The sequence below is a fragment of the Panthera leo genome, chromosome C2 (genome assembly GCF_018350215.1).
Source record: "Panthera leo isolate Ple1 chromosome C2, P.leo_Ple1_pat1.1, whole genome shotgun sequence".
Lineage (NCBI taxonomy): Eukaryota > Metazoa > Chordata > Mammalia > Carnivora > Felidae > Panthera > Panthera leo.
Genome location: NC_056687.1, coordinates 137,290,863 through 137,309,173, shown reverse-complemented (window position 1 = coordinate 137,309,173; position 18,311 = coordinate 137,290,863). Strand labels below are relative to the sequence as shown.

The 18,311-nt window shown below is 36.9% G+C and overlaps 1 long non-coding RNA gene across 4 annotated transcripts in view; it reads right to left on the bottom strand.

The window, feature by feature from the left end:
• LOC122198626 overlaps positions 1 to 10,785 on the bottom strand; it is a 36,334-nt gene extending 25,549 nt beyond the window's left edge. For 2 of the 4 annotated variants that reach the window (XR_006193063.1, XR_006193064.1), the window contains exons 1-4: positions 10,628 to 10,785; positions 8,379 to 8,483; positions 4,662 to 4,789; positions 2,281 to 2,387 (exon numbers count right to left, since the gene is read on the bottom strand). This is a non-coding gene — a long non-coding RNA (uncharacterized LOC122198626). Of the gene's footprint in view, positions 1 to 2,280; positions 2,388 to 4,661; positions 4,790 to 8,378; positions 8,484 to 8,901; positions 8,957 to 9,596; positions 9,748 to 10,627 lie in introns of those variants that run through there. The other 2 variants (XR_006193065.1, XR_006193066.1) reach the window with 2 other exon arrangements.
• Between the last annotated feature and the right edge of the window lie 7,526 nt (positions 10,786 to 18,311).

Below are 18,311 nucleotides of genomic sequence, written 5' to 3'. Positions count from 1 at the left end.
CTATATATCAATGTTTATATAGATATCTACATATAAGGCTATATCTATTTATCTATATATAAATTTATATATATATATATATGTCATATATATATATATTTTTCTCTGTCTGGTTGTTTGTTTAATCATGGATTTTTATTCTTTTAACACCTTTTCTGTATCTTTCTTCTTTATTTCTCTCTCTCTCTCTCTCTCTCTCTCTCTCTCTGGCTTAAGCCTTATAGTTTCTTTGATTCTCTGTCTGGTCTTTTTTTTTTCACCCCTTTCATCTTTCTCTCTGTATGGGATAATGTTCCCTCCCCCCTTTCTTTTTTTCTGTGGTTATTTCAATGAACAAATCAAATCACACCTGGTGGAAGGTACAAACAATCCACCACTACGAGTAAGGAGGAGCTTTGCAGAGGACTGACCAGTGGGAGAGAGCGGCCAAATATGCAAAAACAGAGTGCATGCAACACACTCCAAAAACACTTCCTGAAGTGCCAGGTCCTGAACAGTGTATGACCTCTTTTTAATATAGTAGTTCTCAAAGGTGCAGGATACATAGCAAGCTATTAAAACACATAAAAGACACAAACCGGGCCAAAATGACAAAATGGAAGAATTCTCTTCAAAAGAAATTCCAGGAAGAAATGACAGCCACAGAATTGTTCAAAACAGATATAAACAATATATATGAACAATTTAGAATAACAATCTTAAGACTAATAGCTGGATTTGAAAAAAGTATAGAAGACAGCAAAGACTCTATTGCTGTGGAGATCAAAGACCTAAGAAATAGTCATGATGAATTAAGAAATGTTGTAAATAGGTGTAAAATAAACTAGGTGAAGCGACAGCAAGGATGGAAGAAGCAGAGGAGAGAATAGGTGAAATAGAAGATAAAATTATGGAAAATGATGAAGCTGAAAAAGAAAAAAAGAGGGAAAGGAAATTACTAGATCTCGAGGGGAGAATTAGAGACCTAAGTGATTCAATGAAATGAAATAATATCAATATCATAGGCATTCCAGAAAAAGAAGAGAGAATGAGCCAGAAGGTTTATTTGAACAAATTATAGCTGAGAGCTTTCCTAATCTGGGGAAGGAAAGAGACATCCAAGTCCAAGAGGCATACAGAACACCTTTCAAAATCAACAAAAACAGGTAAACACCATGACATATCATAGTGAAACTGGCAAAATACAAAGATCAAGAGAGAATTCTGAGAGCATCTAGGGACAAACAGGTCTTGACTTACAAGGGTAGACACATAAGGGTAGTAGCAGACCTGTCCACTGAAACTTTACAGGCCAGAAGAGACTGGCAGGAAATATTCAATGTGCTGAATAGGAAAAATATGCAGCCAAGAGTCCTTTACCCCACAAGGGTGTCATTCAGAATAGAAGGAGAGATAAAGTCTTTCCCAGACAAACTGAAGCTAAAGGAGTTCATGACCACTAAACCAGCCCTGCAGGAGATCCTCTGCTTCCTTCTGCTCTGTGAGTGGAAAGCAGCAAAGACTACAAAGGACCAGAGACATTGCCACAAACACAAAACCTACAGATAACACAGTGAAACTAAGTTTGTATCTTTCAATAATCACTCTGAATGTAAATGAACTAAATGGCCCAATCAAAAGACAGGGTATCAGAATAGATTAAAAACAAAAACAAAAAACAAGAACCATCTACATGCTATCTACAAGAGACTCATTTTAGACCTGAGGATACCTGAAGATTGAAAGTGAAGGGGTGGAGAACCATTTATCATGCTGTTGGATGCTAAAACACACACATATACACTAAGAATCTACTCCTACAAGTAATTTATGAGAATTTCCCTCTGTTTATGCCCTTGCCAAGCGTGGATACTGGCTAAAGTTTGACATTTTATTATTGTTATATTTGTTTTTTTATATAAAAATTTGTTAAAGAATTATTTCATATGTTTATTGACCATTTTAGATTTTTCTTATGTGAATATATTATTTATTTCACCACTGAAAACTTGGCTATCTTTTTTTCTTTTTCCCCTGACCTGTGCTAGCTCTTTACATTTTCTGGTGTCAAAGCAAAAATTGCACCAGAAAAAATAAACACACAAGGAAGACTTTATTCAAGGCCATTTCAATAGGGTAGAGGCCAGAACTCCGAATGAACTCAACTCTGGAATTGAAGGGCAGGGAAGTTCTAAGTATGGGGGTGAGACAGAGAACGCAGGTCATCTGTGTTTACAAACTAGCTTTACCCAGGAGAAAGTAAACTTTCTCATAGAGCTCTGACAGGAGGGAGACTCATACCTTCCCAAAGAAACTGGAGATACACGTGGGGTTCTGTCTCATTTGAAGATTGCATTTCCAAGAAGTAGCTCCTGGGTCCTTGAGAAAGGTATTCTTGGGTCATAAAGCTGTCAAGAGATGTTTTAAAATTTTTACAGAGAAGATTATAGGAAGATGGCAGAGTAGGAAGCACCAGGCATCTATCTCACCAGCTAGACAATAACTGCACTGGCACAATCTATCTGTGTAACTACTTCAGAAATTTAGAGCCTACTGATTGCTTGACACTTCTACGGGAAGATATGATTGGTAAATCAAGGTTTATTTTGCTTAATCCCATCTCTTATCACTGCAGCAGCTACCTAGCCCTAGCCCTACTCATGGCACACAGCTATGCACCCACTCCATACACACAGCTTGTGGGAACCAGAATGTACAAAATGCACCCTATTCTCCAAATAGTTGGATCTATCCTTTAATTGTGGGCTGCGGCTTCCAGTTACAAAGGTACAGACAAAAAAAAGCTGAGGCCATTGTTGCATTTCAGCCATCATTATGACCCGCTCCCCCACCCCCGCCCCACCCCAACTGAACTTCTGGGAGATTTAAAGGGCCAGTGCCCTTCTTCCTCATCATCTTTACCTGTCCCCCATTTGGGGAGCCAGACATTAAAGACTGGAACATTCAAAACCAGTTGCATATATGGGGAAAGTGAGAAAGTGACCATGTATTCTCAGGGAGAGGCAGTATGGTGGTGCCTCAAAAAGTTAAAAATAGAATTACATCTGGTTCAAAATCCCACTTCTGGGTATATACCCAAAAGAATTGAAATCAGGTTCTCAAAGAGATATTTGCACACTCATGTTCACAGCAGCATTATTCACAATGGCGAAAGTGTGGAAGCAGCCCAAGTGTCCATCAAGAGTTGAAAGGATAAGCAAAATGTGTACATACATACAATGGAATTTTATTCAGCTTTAAAAAGTAAGGACACTCTGACATATGTTGTAACATGGATAAAACCTGATGACATTATGCTAAGTACAAGTGAGTCACAAAAAGACAAATTCTGGACGTTCCCACTTATGTGAGGTACTCAGCGTAGTCAAAATCCTAGAGAAGAAAGTAGAATGGTGGTTGTCAGTGTCTGGGGTGCAGAGTTTCATCTTCACAAGATTAAAAGGGTTGGATATGATGGTGATGATGGTTGCACAACATCATGAATATATTTAATAGCACTTCATCGTACACTTAAAATAGTAAAGATGGCAAATTTGATGTTATGTGTATTTTACCACCATAAAAAAATACTGGAAAAAAAATATTTACATATATCTCAAAGGGGCACAGAAAGCACTTACAAGCTTTCTAAACAAAATGCTCTAAAACAAGTAGGTCAGGGCCTAGAATCAGGAAGAAGCTGAGGGGAACATTAAGAAAGGTTGTTGAATTCTATATTACAAATATTTTCTCCAGGTCTGCCACTGACATTTTAACTTATATGCTTTTTTTGTAAAAGGATTTTAATTTTTATAGAGTAATTAAGGATTTTAGGATTTGTATTGGTTTCAGAAGATTCTAAGTTTAAAAATATATTTTTCCGTTCTCTAATGCGTGTATTTCGGATATTGGTATTAATTCATCTGAACTTATTTTTAGAAACTAATATTTTTCTCCAAATTCTATGGCTAAATATCCTACTACCACTTATTTACAGGTCCATCCTTTCTTGTCAGTGTTAATGCCAACTTTATTTTATACCACGTGGTGTTAATCATGGGGCTACTACTGATCTCACTCTAGTCTGCCTATGTATCTGTTTAGAATTCGTGAATGAGGAGAAACAGACTATGTAAAGAATAGTGAAAGAGAGTGTTTGGGACTGAGAAAACAGAAAACACAGAAGTTCCGAGATGGGAAGGATCTCGTTTTTTCAAGAAGGAACAGGAGATTGGTATGTCTAGAACGCAGTAGGTCAAGAGGAGAACGGTTCAAGATCAAGTTTAAAATATGAGGGGGGCAGATCACACGTGGTTGGTGGTGCTTCTGTCTAGTGAAACTCACAAGGAGTGTGGGTGGACACATTTGTGGTTACTGCTTTTCTGGAGAAAATTAGAGACAGGTAAGGTCTGTCTCTTCTCCAGGCCTCCCTGGACCTCTGTCCTTCTCAGACCAGTTACAGAAGAACCTCCATTGGATGGTTAGGGAAATCTCAGAAAAGTACAGTGTGGAGATTATGTGGAAGTTCAATCTAAATTACTTGCTCCCTTAGATTATGCAGAAGCTCTTCCAGACTTAGCTGTTGAAACGAGTGTCCTATATAACTTTCTCTCTCTAGACCCCAGGGCCCACTCAGTCCCATCTTCTCCCACAGCCCTTTTAAATTTTCCCCAGGTCCACACCTTTAGACATTCCGTAAAAAAACACACTGGTCTTCCAGGGATAAGGAGCTTCATCCTCTTCAGCACCTTACAAAGTTGTGAGCCGGTGGGATTTACTTATATGCCAGATTATTTTACCATAAAGATGCCTGAGGAGAAGGAGGAGACAGAAATCATCAGGTTCCATTAAAGTGTTACCTTTGGTTTCCTAAACTTTCAATATCCAATGACATCTCTACGTTATAGTATTTTCCTTCTTTTTAATGGCTTTTAATGTTAATATAATACGTGGATATTTAAAGATCTATACTGGTATCATGGATTGCAAGCAAATATCTGAAGAATAATAGAAAACCTCAGAGCCTTTGGTATTTTTGGAGTGGATGGGTGGGTACTGGTCATATATCCTCATAGGCAAAGTCTTAAAAATTTGAAGATGATTATGGTGATAAAACCTGCACTTAAATAATGTATACACGTATGATCACATATACTATCCTATTTGAGTTTCACAACATCCTTAGAGATAGGTTTAATTATTATTTTCGCCACCTTACAGCTAAGAAACAAGTTCAGTAAGAAGAAATTGCTTTATTAATAACATATATGCACACAGAAGATGGATCTGGAAGCCAGTTTCCCTAACTTTGTAGCCATTCTGTCCTTATTCTACTAAAATTTCTGTCCTTATTCTACTAAGCACACCATTCTGTCCTTATTCTACTAAAAATTTTTTTAACATTTATTTATTTTGGAAGGAGACAGAGACAGAGTGTGAGGGGGGGCAGGTGCAGAGAGAGAGAGGGAGACACAGAATTCAAAGCAGGCTCCAGCCTCCGAGCTGTCAGCACAGAGCCTGATGGGGGGCTCAAACCCACAAATGGCGAGATCATGACCTGAGCCAAAGTCGGACGCTCAACCGACTGAGCCACCCAGGCGCCCCGTCCTTATTCTATTTAACTAGGGAGGCAGCAATATTGTCACTCTACTCTTTACATTTTTTTAAGGGCTACTATTAGGAAAACGAACAATTAACTCACTATTAGAAAAGCAAAAAACATTGTTACTTCTTAGTCATGAAGGCAGAAAGATTATGCTAACAGAAACTTGAACTAATGAATAACCTTTTATCATGAATTATAATGTAATACCTGTAACATCTAGCTGTAACAATATTTTAATTTTGTGAAGCTTTCTGTAGTACTGTTGGCACACTGATATGAAAATCAAGCAGAAAGAAATATTGAAAGAATCTTAATGGGAGCCATTACACAGATAACCTGCATCCTCAGAATATTTATAAGTCAAAGAGAAACTATTCCATTTCTCCATTTGAGAAATGAAGGAACTTTGGCCTGAGGGAAACTTGAGAAGCCACTGATAGCTTTACTTGGACATATTTTTGGAATCTCCATGTTCATCTCCTCCTTTTCTTGTGATTCTTCTTCACCATTTCTCCTACCTCACCTGGGGTGTTTTCACGACAGTGTTCATTCAGATACATAAACGTTCTCCAGCAACATGCATTTTATTTTATTTTATTTTAAATTTTTTTTCAACTTTTTTTTTTATTTTTATTTTTTATTTTTGGGACAGAGAGAGACAGAGCATGAACGGGGGAGGGGCAGAGAGAGAGGGAGACACAGAATCGGAAACAGGCTCCGAGCCATCAGCCCAGAGCCTGATGCGGGGCTCGAACTCACAGACCGCGAGATCGTGACCTGGCTGAAGTCGGACGCTTAACCGACTGCGCCACCCAGGCGCCCCGCAATATGCATTTTAGAGTGGCCCTTACTGTATTTTGAAGATGGTTTTAGCTCTTCAGGGAAAACAAAATAAAGACAAGTCTTTAATTATAAGCTGAATTTCCAGGTAACCAGCGCTATTTCTACTGTGTCATTTAGTCATAGACATTCTTTTATGTAGACACTGGGTAGTGTATGTGGAATAGTGATCGTTTCTCTTGAGGATTATAATTTAAGAGCTGCTTGGGTGCACTGGAGATGATAACGTGCTCCCTTTGTTATAGTAAGAGGCTATCACACCAGTCAGAGTGGCTAAAAGGAACAAATTAGGAAACTACAGATGCTGGCAAGGATGTGGAGAAATGGAAACCCTCTTGCACTGCTGGTGGGAATGCAGACTGTTGCAGCCATTCTGGAAAACAGTGTGGAGGTTCCTCAAAAAATTAAAAATAGACCTACCCTGTGACCCAGCAATAGCAATACTAGGAATCTACCCAAGGGATACAGGAGTGCTGATGCACAGGGGCCCTTGTACCCCGATGTTTATAGCAGCACTTTCAACAATAGCCAAATTATGGAAAGAATCTAAATGTCCATCAACTGATGAATGGATAAAGATGTGGTTTATAAAAAAAAAAAAAAAAAAAAAAAAAAAAAAAAAAAAAGATGTGGTTTATATATTCAATGGAATACTATTTGGCAGAGAGAAAGAATGAAATCCTGCCATTTGCAGCAACGTGTAGAGAACTAGAAGGTATTATGCTGAATGAAAGAAGTCAGTCAGAGAAGGACAGACATTCTATGTTTCCACTCATATGTGGATCCTGAGAAACTGAACAGAACACCATGCAGGAAGGGAAGGGGAAAAATAGATACAAACAGAGATGGAGGGAGGAAAACCACAAGAGACTATGAAATACAGAGGCTGGATGGGGCCTGGGGGAGAGGGAAAATGGGTAATGGGCATTGAGGAGGGCCCTTGTTGGGATGAGCACTGGATGTTGTATGTAAGCCAATCTGACAATAAATTATACTCATTAAAAAAAGAGGCTAGACTTTATATTCTTCATTCATAGTCGCTTCCTTTTATCAAAAACTCTTCAAAAACATAGGTCATTTGATTGTCTTGCAGCTAAAATTTAGGGGGAATAATACTTGGCATTTGGTTAATAATGCATAGGGATACCAAACACGTATTTGTGAGAGAAAACACTCTTTCTGAGTTGAACGGATAATTTGCAACCTGCAAAAACACTCTGACAAACTGAGCCGGGCAAATTGGCCATTTCAGGTCAGCTTGGCTGTTCTTGATGTATTCAATGCTGAACAATGTCATAACAACACTGCATTTTATTTCTACAATCTCCATGCACTATAAAGGAAGTCCCCTAGGTGCTAAATAAGACTAAGAGCAGTGAAAAGTTGTTGTACAATAAACTCACAAATAATTTAGCCATTCCAAGTGGATTTATAATACACCTTTTGTGCCGAAATGACACAACACAACAAAAAAAACAAATCTCAAATTAGTGTGTGTGCATATAAAATTAAAATTATATGTTACACGTAAATATATAATTTAAAAGCCAAGAAAAGAAAATTGGAGAAGAAAAAGAAAAAGGAAAAGGCAGTTGACTGGAATAGCGGATTGTCTCCTCAGAGTCAGAGGGTCCCATTTCTCTTTAGCAACAGGACAGATAGAGTCCTCTTGATTGATTTTTTTTCTGTGGTTTGAGCTCTGGTTCTGAGACTCTTTGTTGAGCATTCATAGCTAGATTAGGAGTCCAGATAAACTATGGTCCCTGTTTTAATTAAGACCAGGAGGCAGCCATAGGAGTTCTTTTGAAATAAATTACAGTGTATTTTCTCCATGAAGAGAATCAGGAAGCTAGAGCACAATAAGAAAGAGAATGAAAAGTAAAGGAAATGGGAAAATGCATTGGATGGTACCACTGATTGTTACCAAAAATTAATTTGTTCTTTTTTTGTGAACCTTTTCATCAGGAGAGTCTCCATCAAGTGCAACATGATGTTTCCAATGAATGTCCTCAAGGCAATAGAAGTAAAAATTCACCCTGTGTTGCAGCAAATGCTCACCCTGAAATTGAACAGAAGCGATCAATTCAAGTCCAAACAATAACATTTAAACAAATAATAAGAAAGACTCCAGATCAGGGGATGATATAATTAAAAGGCAGCCTCTTGAGAACTGAAAAGGTTTGGGGTTTAAAAAAATCCAATTTCAATAAAAAGAAACCTGTTGAAAAATGTAATCATATTTCAAAATAATTCACTTTTAGAGGAAAATACTTTTTTTTTTTTTACATATTCAATTCAGAATGGAATATTGAACCTGAGTATACAGAGGACAGCAAGGGCTGCTTTAGAGTGTTTTCATTATAATTGCTTTGATTTTCTTTGTTATGATTGCTTGCAAGATCTCTGAGGGCAGATGATTATTATCTCTATTTTTTTCAGAGAAAGAAATGGACACAGACACATCCAATGATATATACCCAAGTGGTAGAGACAGAAACATTGGTTTTGTGAGTCCTCATCACCAATGTGTTCCTATAAAACAAGCATTTTTTAAAAAGCAAATGACAACAATATTTTTATGAAACAGTTTCTGATTTAATATCAAAGTTTAATTTATATAATATATGATTTCTAAACTTTGGTCCTTAGTTTTGAGATTTGGAGCTGACATGTTTCTGATTAATGAATGTATGAATTACCTTGAGTGAATATGCCTGTGGTATTTTAGAAGTTTTTGGGGTTTTTTTTTGTAATTTTGAAATAATTTTAGACTTTAAGAGAATTGAGGGCACCTGGGTGGCTCAGTCAGTTAAGCATTCAACTCCTGATTTCAGCTCAGGTCATGATCTCACAGTTCGTGAGTTCAAGCCCTGAATCCGGCTCTGTGCTGACAGAGCCTGGTTGGGATTCACTCTCTTCTCTCTCTCTCTCTCTCTGCCCCTCCCCCAGCTTGCACGTGCATACACACATGCTCTCTCTCTCTCAAAATAAACACACATTTAAAAAAAATTGTAAAACTAGTACAAAGAATCCCTTATACCCTTTACCTAGATTCTTCAAAATATAACTAGAATTAATAATTAAAGTCAGGAAATTAATCTTGATAATAATATTAATATTTAGATCTACAGACTGGTTTTGCCAACTGACCCACCAATGTTCTTGTACTGACCCAGGATCTAATGTAAGATGAGGATTCATTTTGTTGTCATGGATTCCTATTTTCCTTTAATCTGGAAAGGTTCTTTCATTGACCTTTGTCTTTCATAACCTTGATATTTCTCCAGAGTACTGGAGTGTTAATTTGTAAAGTACTTCTTGCTTTAGTCTGATGTTTTCTCAGGACTATGTATTTGTGCTAAGAATGCCACAAAAATTCTGCTGTGCCTTCTTGTGACATCATGCTTATCTCACACTCATGATGCCCATAGGTCTTATTACTGGTGAAGCTAAGGTGATATCTGCCAGATTTCTACACTGTAAATTATTATTTTTCTTTTTGTATTTAGTATCATGTGGGGAGATGCTTTGGAATTATGTAAATATTTTATTTCTCATCACGCTTTTGCCTAGCATCCATAAATGATTCCTTACTGAAGTGACTATTGTATTTTGTATATTCTAAATTTATTAGTCGGAATTCTGCTTTCAGCAGAACCATACATTACCTACCATTTATTCATTCTTTCAATTTTTTAATCAGTATGAACTCGTGGCTTCTTATTTTAATGTATGGGTAATAATCTAGTAGTATCATTATTTATTTATTTTTTTCCGGGGACATTTTATAAATCAATCTTTTGGAAGTGTCAGAAAAACAGGTTATAAAGGTGAATTGGTATGAGCTGGTAAGATCCCTTTTAGGGCTGAAGTTCTATGCTCTGGATGTTCCCACATTTTGGAATGTGTCTGAGGTGCAATTTGCTACCACGCCTTCCTTTGCTGGAAATATATTTATGAGCCTAGAGACCATTACTGGGTTTCAAAAGTGTTTTTTCTGCACTGAAGTCTGATGGTCTGCCCGTGGGCTAATCCTTGGGCTCAGCCAGACACTGCCTTGCTCTATTTCTAACCCTGCCTCAGGCTATCACCCAGATCCCTTCACTTATCCATTCCTTCTGCACCCCGGAAAGCCCCAAACACTAAAAGTTCTTCAGCTTTATGTTTCTAATTTATCAAAATAATAACATCATCATTCCCCACTCAGGTGGCTCTTTGCAATGGGTAGGCTGTCATTTGGGTTCTCCTCATTAGCGATCCCGAGACCAGGATTCATTTGTCAGTAGTATTGCTTGAGCAGTTCAGATAACACAGGTGGAGACATGATAAAAGGCATGGAAAGCAGCCAGTGGAAGGTGTGCTATTAATATTAAGCCAGCTGACGTAGCATACAAGTTGAGCTAAATCCTACTTGGACTCTGGAAACTGATACAAAACACAGACGTCATAATTAGGCAATCTGAAGTATAAGGCAACTAGAGTATTTATATACTAATTCTAGAGAGCCAACGGTTGAGAGTTGCTCCTGGAGCTGTTAGTTCCTCAGTATTCTCCCTGTTCTGTGTATGCACACACATGAGCACATAGATAGTGAGGTTTTCCATGGTTTCAGGGGGAAAAAAAAAGAAGCCAGTGTTTTCAGAGTTTCAGATACGGGAAGTTTGTTATTGGCTAGAGACACTGAAAGATGCTAGAGTTATGGGTGAGGCAATGATAAGGTCTGCTACCCAAGTCCTTTTGTGTATTTTATTTAAGGCTCTAAAAGAATCATGCCCAAGTAGGGAGGACAGATGTCATTTTCATTGTATAAATTAAATAGCTGAGGTGTGGAGACGTGAGTGGCAAGCTTAAGGTCACATACTGTAATGTATGTACATAAAGGATAGGGCTAGACAACTGCAGCGAATAGGGGAAAAAAATACAATGTCTTCACACTTCCCTTTTTTAGAGTATGGAGTTGCTGGTATTAGGTTGACCCTTACAGGGAAGAGATTTGCTCCTTAGCTTTCTAAAGTGGACCCTGGGACCTCTCAGCCACAGGAAGTCCTCAGACATACTCCAAAGTGCAAAATGGCACGAACCATCCCCATTTCTCGGTGATTTACATTTTGCTGCTCTGCTCAATTGATACCACTGAGTAATGACCTATATTTCATTTCTTGCTGACTTTACCTGCACATTAGGCAGTTTCTATTAAAGTCCTAATGTACCAAAGCAAATGGCTGATCAGGAGATGGGCACATACAACCCCAAAGTTTCCTTAGAGTCATCCACCATGAGACCCAGTCAAGCTAATGCCTGGAATCTAAAAACTAGGAAATGCCTGAGCTAATTCAGCACTAAAAATAAAGGAAGTGCTCCGTATTTTTACTAGACATAAATGCAATTATAGATCTAAGAAGAACAGAATTACTGAACAGTCAAAATTATATTAATTCATTTATTTACTATTTTATTTACTATAAATAAATATTTATTTAGCTTATTAGTTATAGTTCATTTATTGATTCCTATTATATGCCTAAATCTGTGTAAGCACCAACACTATAAAAATACATGTCATTGTCCTTGCTTTTATGAAACATACACTCTAGGGAAGTATGGAATTCAAGGAACTCCCTAAAAATTGAAAACACTTGTGATGCAAAATGGTAGTCTACAATAGAATACAGGGTGGCAGAAAATGAAACTGGAATGACAGATTGGATCCAGATTGTGAAGGGATTTTAATGTGATGACAGGGGTTCTGGATTGTTTTAGGTAACAAGGAATCAGTGGATGTTTCTTCAAAGCAGTGGTATGACTTAGAAACAATATCAAGAAAGTGAAGAAAATTATGACTCCCTCAATTAGGCAATCCGGTTCTTGAGCACTATCGTCTCCTTCAAAGAAATGCCCTGCTATTAAAAATGACCTAATGATTCTATGGGCCATTTGGTCACAACTTTTTAAATTTTTTAAAAAATTTAATGTTTATTTATTTTTGAGGGAGAGAGAGGGAAAGCAGGGGAGAGGCAGAAGATCCCAAGCAAGCTCTGTGCTGATTGCCTGACGTGGGGCTCACACTCACCCCAAGATCATGACCCAAGTCGAAGTTGGATGCATAACCAACTGAGCCACACAGGCTCCCCTTTTTGGTCACAACTTTTGAGTAACTTGCCTTGTTTGTTTTCTTTGAGGGCACATCCTTTGCTTGCTGATATTTCATCCATGATTCTGACCCACCTGTAGAAAGCATTAAAAAATCCATAGATAAATGAGGGGAATATTATAGGTTATGGATCTTTGTAGTGCTTTATCTCTCACAGAAATTTTTTTCAAAGGAAACTTCTGAGTATTCCCTGCAGAATAACTGTCTTATTGGTTCAGTGAAGCAATGAAAAACAGGCGATGAGAATGTCTAAGAAGAATATCAATACCAATAACATGTAAGTAGTGAGGTTTTGTTATATCCCAGACACTATGTCAGGTACTGCAGGCGGAATTGGGAGTAACACGGGTAGATTCACCTCCATCCTAATCTGATAGGTGGGTAAATGTGGAGAGAGAGCTGAATCATGGAAAGAGCAATGAGATTTGGGGACTGGGATGTGAATGCCACACGAACACTGGGAAAAGTGCCTCACTTCTTGGTCTTAGCTTATCGTTTATAAAATGGAGATAAGATAGTTTACTTTTTATAACTCTCAATCCCCATTAATCTCTTTCCACTAACCCTGCTCTATTCAAGTATTTATCTATTCTTAAAAATGTATGACATGTTTCTATATTTGTTAATCTCTCCCCTCATTAAAATACAACGTCCACCAGGGCAGAGATCTTAACCAGTCTTGGCTACTGTGGTAGACAGAATAATGTTCCCTCAGTGATGTCCAAGTTCATATTATATGACATGGTGAAGGGGAATTAAGGTAGCTGATTGAATTAAGCTTGCTCATCGGCTGACATTAAGATAGGGAAATTATTGATTATCCAGGATTTCAGATAGAACAACAGAGCTAACGGAAGTATAAAGACCGCTCAGCATTGCTGGCTTTGAAAATCAAAGTATGAGTCCACAAACCAAGGAATGTAGGTGGCTTTTAGAAGCTGGAAATAGTAAGAAAGAAGGTCCTCCCCTAGAGCCCCAAGCAGTAACACAGACAGCTGACACTTGATTTTAGCCCAGCAGGACCTATCTTGGACTTCTGACTTCCAGAGATGTATAATATTTTTGTGTTACTCTAAGCCACTAAGTTTATGACAATTTGTTATACCAGCCATAAGAAACTAATATTGCTGCTCAGGACTTTTTTTTTCCTACTACTCTGTCACTTACTGTCTAGCATAGTGACTGTAGCACAGCAACAAATAAATATGTGTGTATGTGTGTGCATGTGTATTTTATAAATTAGTGAAGTGATATACAATCAACTGGAATATAATGACACCACTATTTATTTATTTATTTATTTATTTAGTTAGTTAGTTAGTTAAAGTTTATTTATTTTGAGAGAGAGAGACAGAAAGACCATGAGCAAGGGAAGGGCAGAGAGAGAGAGGGACAGAGAACACCCCAAGCAGGCTCTGCGCTATCAGCACAGAGCCCAATGTGGGCCTCAGTCTCACAATTAATGAGATCATGACCTGAGGTAAGATCAACAGTCAGATGCTTAACCAACTGAGCCACCCAGATGCCCCAATGACACCACAAGTTAAGGGCACAGAAATCTACAAGTAAAACACACATAGATATGAGCATATAAAGGCCAAATATGTATCAAAGAGATTTAATGTAAAATTATTTCATTAAAATTATATTCATTATTTTACACACATATAGAATGATATGTACTATTCCACAGAACGTATCTTAGTTTGCTTTGGTTTAGGAACACAAAATTTTACGTAACATATGTTAAGGAAAAGGTGCTGAAAGACCTTCTGATCAACTATTATCACAAGTTTTTGTCAATTACTGCTATGTAAAACCCTTCCGGTTTTTAGAATTACATGAGAGCCTAGGTGACATCGCTGAGAACAGAAATAAAGGAAGTACAGTCTTTTCTAAGTACAATAACACTGATAAGGCACAACACCCTCTTGATATTAGTATTTTCTTAGCAGTGTTTCCTTCTCACCATTACTGTCATTCTCTTCTAGCTCCATTGTAAAGAGAACTCATTACATAATCACATTTTAGTATTGATATTCCTTTCCCCTAGACCAAACATCAAGCACCTCACTAATCTTATTTCATCATAGCTATAACATAAGGAAACAGAAAATAAACAAACATAGGCACAAGGTAAGCCTGAAACAGATTTTTGTGCCATAAAAAGAGATCACTCAGTGAATGATGGAAATATGTTAAAAATTCTCTTGAGCCATTTCAAAGGGCTCCAAGTAGTCAAATCTGAGACAACTGGAACATAAAAATAAATTATATTAATGGTTTATATAATCCATTGAAGAAAATAAAAATACATGAATTCAAAAAGATATAAATAAATAAGTGGAAGGAGAAAGGAAATCTCTTTCTTAAAAACAAAAACATCAACTAATAAATACAGAATAGATGATAGAGTCAGTCATCCATGGATACTAATATTAGTGAATGAAAGTTTGAGGAGGAACAAGGTATGTATAGTATCAAAGTATTACCCCACAGATTACTATTAACTACAAAGGGAAAAAAATAATAGCATCACAGTGGAGAAATACGAAAGAAACCATTTGAGCAAACAGCCAAGGTTATCACTAGTTTTGAGGTAAATCAACACCATGTTGCCAGGATATGCTAGGAAGAATATAACATTTCTGGGATATTCCTGCCACAAATGTGTATAACTTGAATAAAACTGTGAAGAAATATTAGACAAACCTAAACTAAAGCACATTCTGTACAATAACTGACCTGTGCTATGTCAAAATATCACACTGAAGAAATTTTCCAGATAGAATAATCTAATAAAAAATGACAAATAAATGTAATTTATGACCTTAAATTGGATCCTGAAACAAGGGAAAATAGCATAAAGGATATTGTTGGGGCAACTGATGGAATTTAAATAGTGATTGAGAATTATGTGAAAGTACTAAATCAATTTTAAATTTCCTGCTTTCCATAACTGTACTGTGGCTAAATAAGAGAATATCCTTATTCTTAGGAAATTCACACTGAAATGTTTAGAGATAAAGGGATATACATGTCTAGCTTAGTCTCAAATGGAGCAAATACAGAGAATAGGTGAATGCAAGTAAATGGTATACAAGTTCCTTTAAGTGTTCATGTGACTTTTCTGCATATTTGAAATTACAACAAAATTTAAAGGTATAAGCAATACCAGTAGGTTTAGATTTTACAGTTTCCAGTGCCAGTAGTTCATAAAGACATGGAAACACCATGAGCTGGTGGAGGCGGTATTTGAATTGCTACAATGGCTTTGGAAAGGAAATTGATAGCATCTAATAACTGATGATTTGTATCCTTGTGGTAGGCTGAATAATGTCCTCTCAAAGATATCCACCTCCTAATCTCTGAAACGTGTCATTTTGCGTAATAAAGGGACTTTGCAATGTGATTAACTTAAAGATCTTGAGGTGGGGGGCTAATCCTGGATTATCTGGGTGGGCCCAACATAATCACAAGGATCCTTTTAAGAGGGAGACAGAAGTGAAGGGTCAGAAGCAGAAAAAGATTTCAGTTTGGTGAAGAGAAAAAAAGATTCGCTCTCTGAAATGTAGGTGCAATATGATACCATATATGTAAATTCTTAAAACAGTACTCTATATTAAGGATGAATATATATGCAAAAATATACGTTATAACATGAAATCACGTACAGAAAGGATGCACATTCAATCAAGCATTACACCTGGAAGAGGGAGGGGGACTGAGATTGAGGAGAGGCTACCCAGATGATTTGGTCAAATTAACATAAAAATGAATACGACATGATTAATAGATATGAACAGTGAAGAGAGAGGAGTCAGTAAGACCAGTATTTTGTAAACTCAAGTAAGTATTTGTTGATAACTGTAAGCAGGAGTGGTAATAAAAAAGGAAGAAGAACATGTTTTTGAGAAAATGAAATAATTTCTGGTTTAAATCTCCAGCATTTGAACACTTTCTCTAAGATGTCTACAGGGAATGATGCAAATATATCTATGATACTACCACTGTCCTCAAGATGATTATATTCTGGACCAGAGGTAGGCAAAATTATCCTGTAAATGATCAGACAGTAAATATGTGAGGCTTTGAAAGCCATTTGTTGTCTATTGCAACCACTCATTTCCAATGTTATTGCATGAAAACACATGTAAACAACATGTAAGTGAACGGGTGTGGCTCTATTCTAAGAAAATTGTATTATAAATACAGGAACTTGGCCGAATTTGGCCCACAAGCTGTAATTTGCTGTCTCCTGTTAGACTCAATATTTTACATTTCTTCATGTAATAACAGCTATAGTTGCACGAGTCTATTGATTGAAAAAATATACAAACATGTATAAATGTATGGGTCCCCTTTAAGAATTCCATTCCTTCCAAGGGGCTGAAGGTTTAGGTCTGGGGAACCACCGTTATGATGGAAGTAAATTCAGTGTGCAAATAATTAAAACGCAAAACTGAACACACTAGAAAAGAGATTTGAACAGAGGTCTTGGGAATTTACCTAGGAAAGTAATCAATAGGGTGCTGGAGAATGTTTGGCATATGAGTGGGGTATGGCTAGATGCATACAAGCTGAAAATTACATGAGCCAAGAAAGGCATGGAGCCCAGCAAACATGTGGTATATAAGCAAGGGGGGAGCATTGGGGTGATGTTGCTATTTGGTAAATGTGTAGACTACAGGAAGCGGTGGGGGTTAAAATGCTCTCACAGAATGTAATTTGGAAATTAGGTCTTTAAGGGCCTTAAGCGTTAAGTCTAAGACCTATGTTTTTGGAATCTGTAATTTCTCACTACTACATAAATCTTAGGATACTCTATTAATTTGCACCATAAGACATTTCTAAATGTTCAGCTTGCTGGGCAAATGGCTGAAATTGCTTTCAAGATACAGCATGTTTTTTTTTAAATCTTTTTCATTTTATTATTTTTTTTGGCTTATAACACTGGGGAAAAATGTGTTCATAAACTCCAAGACCTTTTAAGATATCAAATGCATTTTTAAAAACTGATGAATAATAATGAAGATGACCTAAGAGGTCTCTCACTCTATCTTTCTGCCAGCTTATTGTTGCCCATATTAATATACTTTGCTGTCTCTTATCTACTCTGGTTTAAAAAACCACTAGGGATAAAACTATTGAAATAATTTGCAGTTTCTTCCCTTGACAAGTTATCATTGTGGTCAGATCAATTTCTGTTATTTTCAGAGTAAATTTTTTAACACCAGTGTATAATTCCTTGCTTTGTTGCTAAGAAAGAGATTCCTTCCTCTCAAGATTTGTTTATTGCCTCTTTTTGTATGCTTTCCACATGTAGCTTAATAGTTCATCATATTATAGCTTCATAGTTAAATCATATTATACTATGCAAATCCACCAATACAAGCATTTCTTTATATATCAGACTTCTGTGACTCCCTCCCATGATGTATTATGTTAGCAGGAAAAGCCCAAGAACATCACCAAAATATTGCCTTCTCTGTTTCTTCTAACTTATTGGAGTTTGGTACAAGAAATAGTGTCTGATGTCGACCTACATGACAGAAAAATTACAACAATTTTAACAGGAAAATACATGACTTTTTCAATTTTCAGGGTAAAAGCATGTTTTGGATTATGTGTATGTTTCTGTGTTTGTGTGTGTGTGTGTGTGTGTGTGTGTGTGTGTGTGTATTGTGTGTATGTGCATGCTTGTGAATGTAGATGAATCATATAGTATCCCAGAAC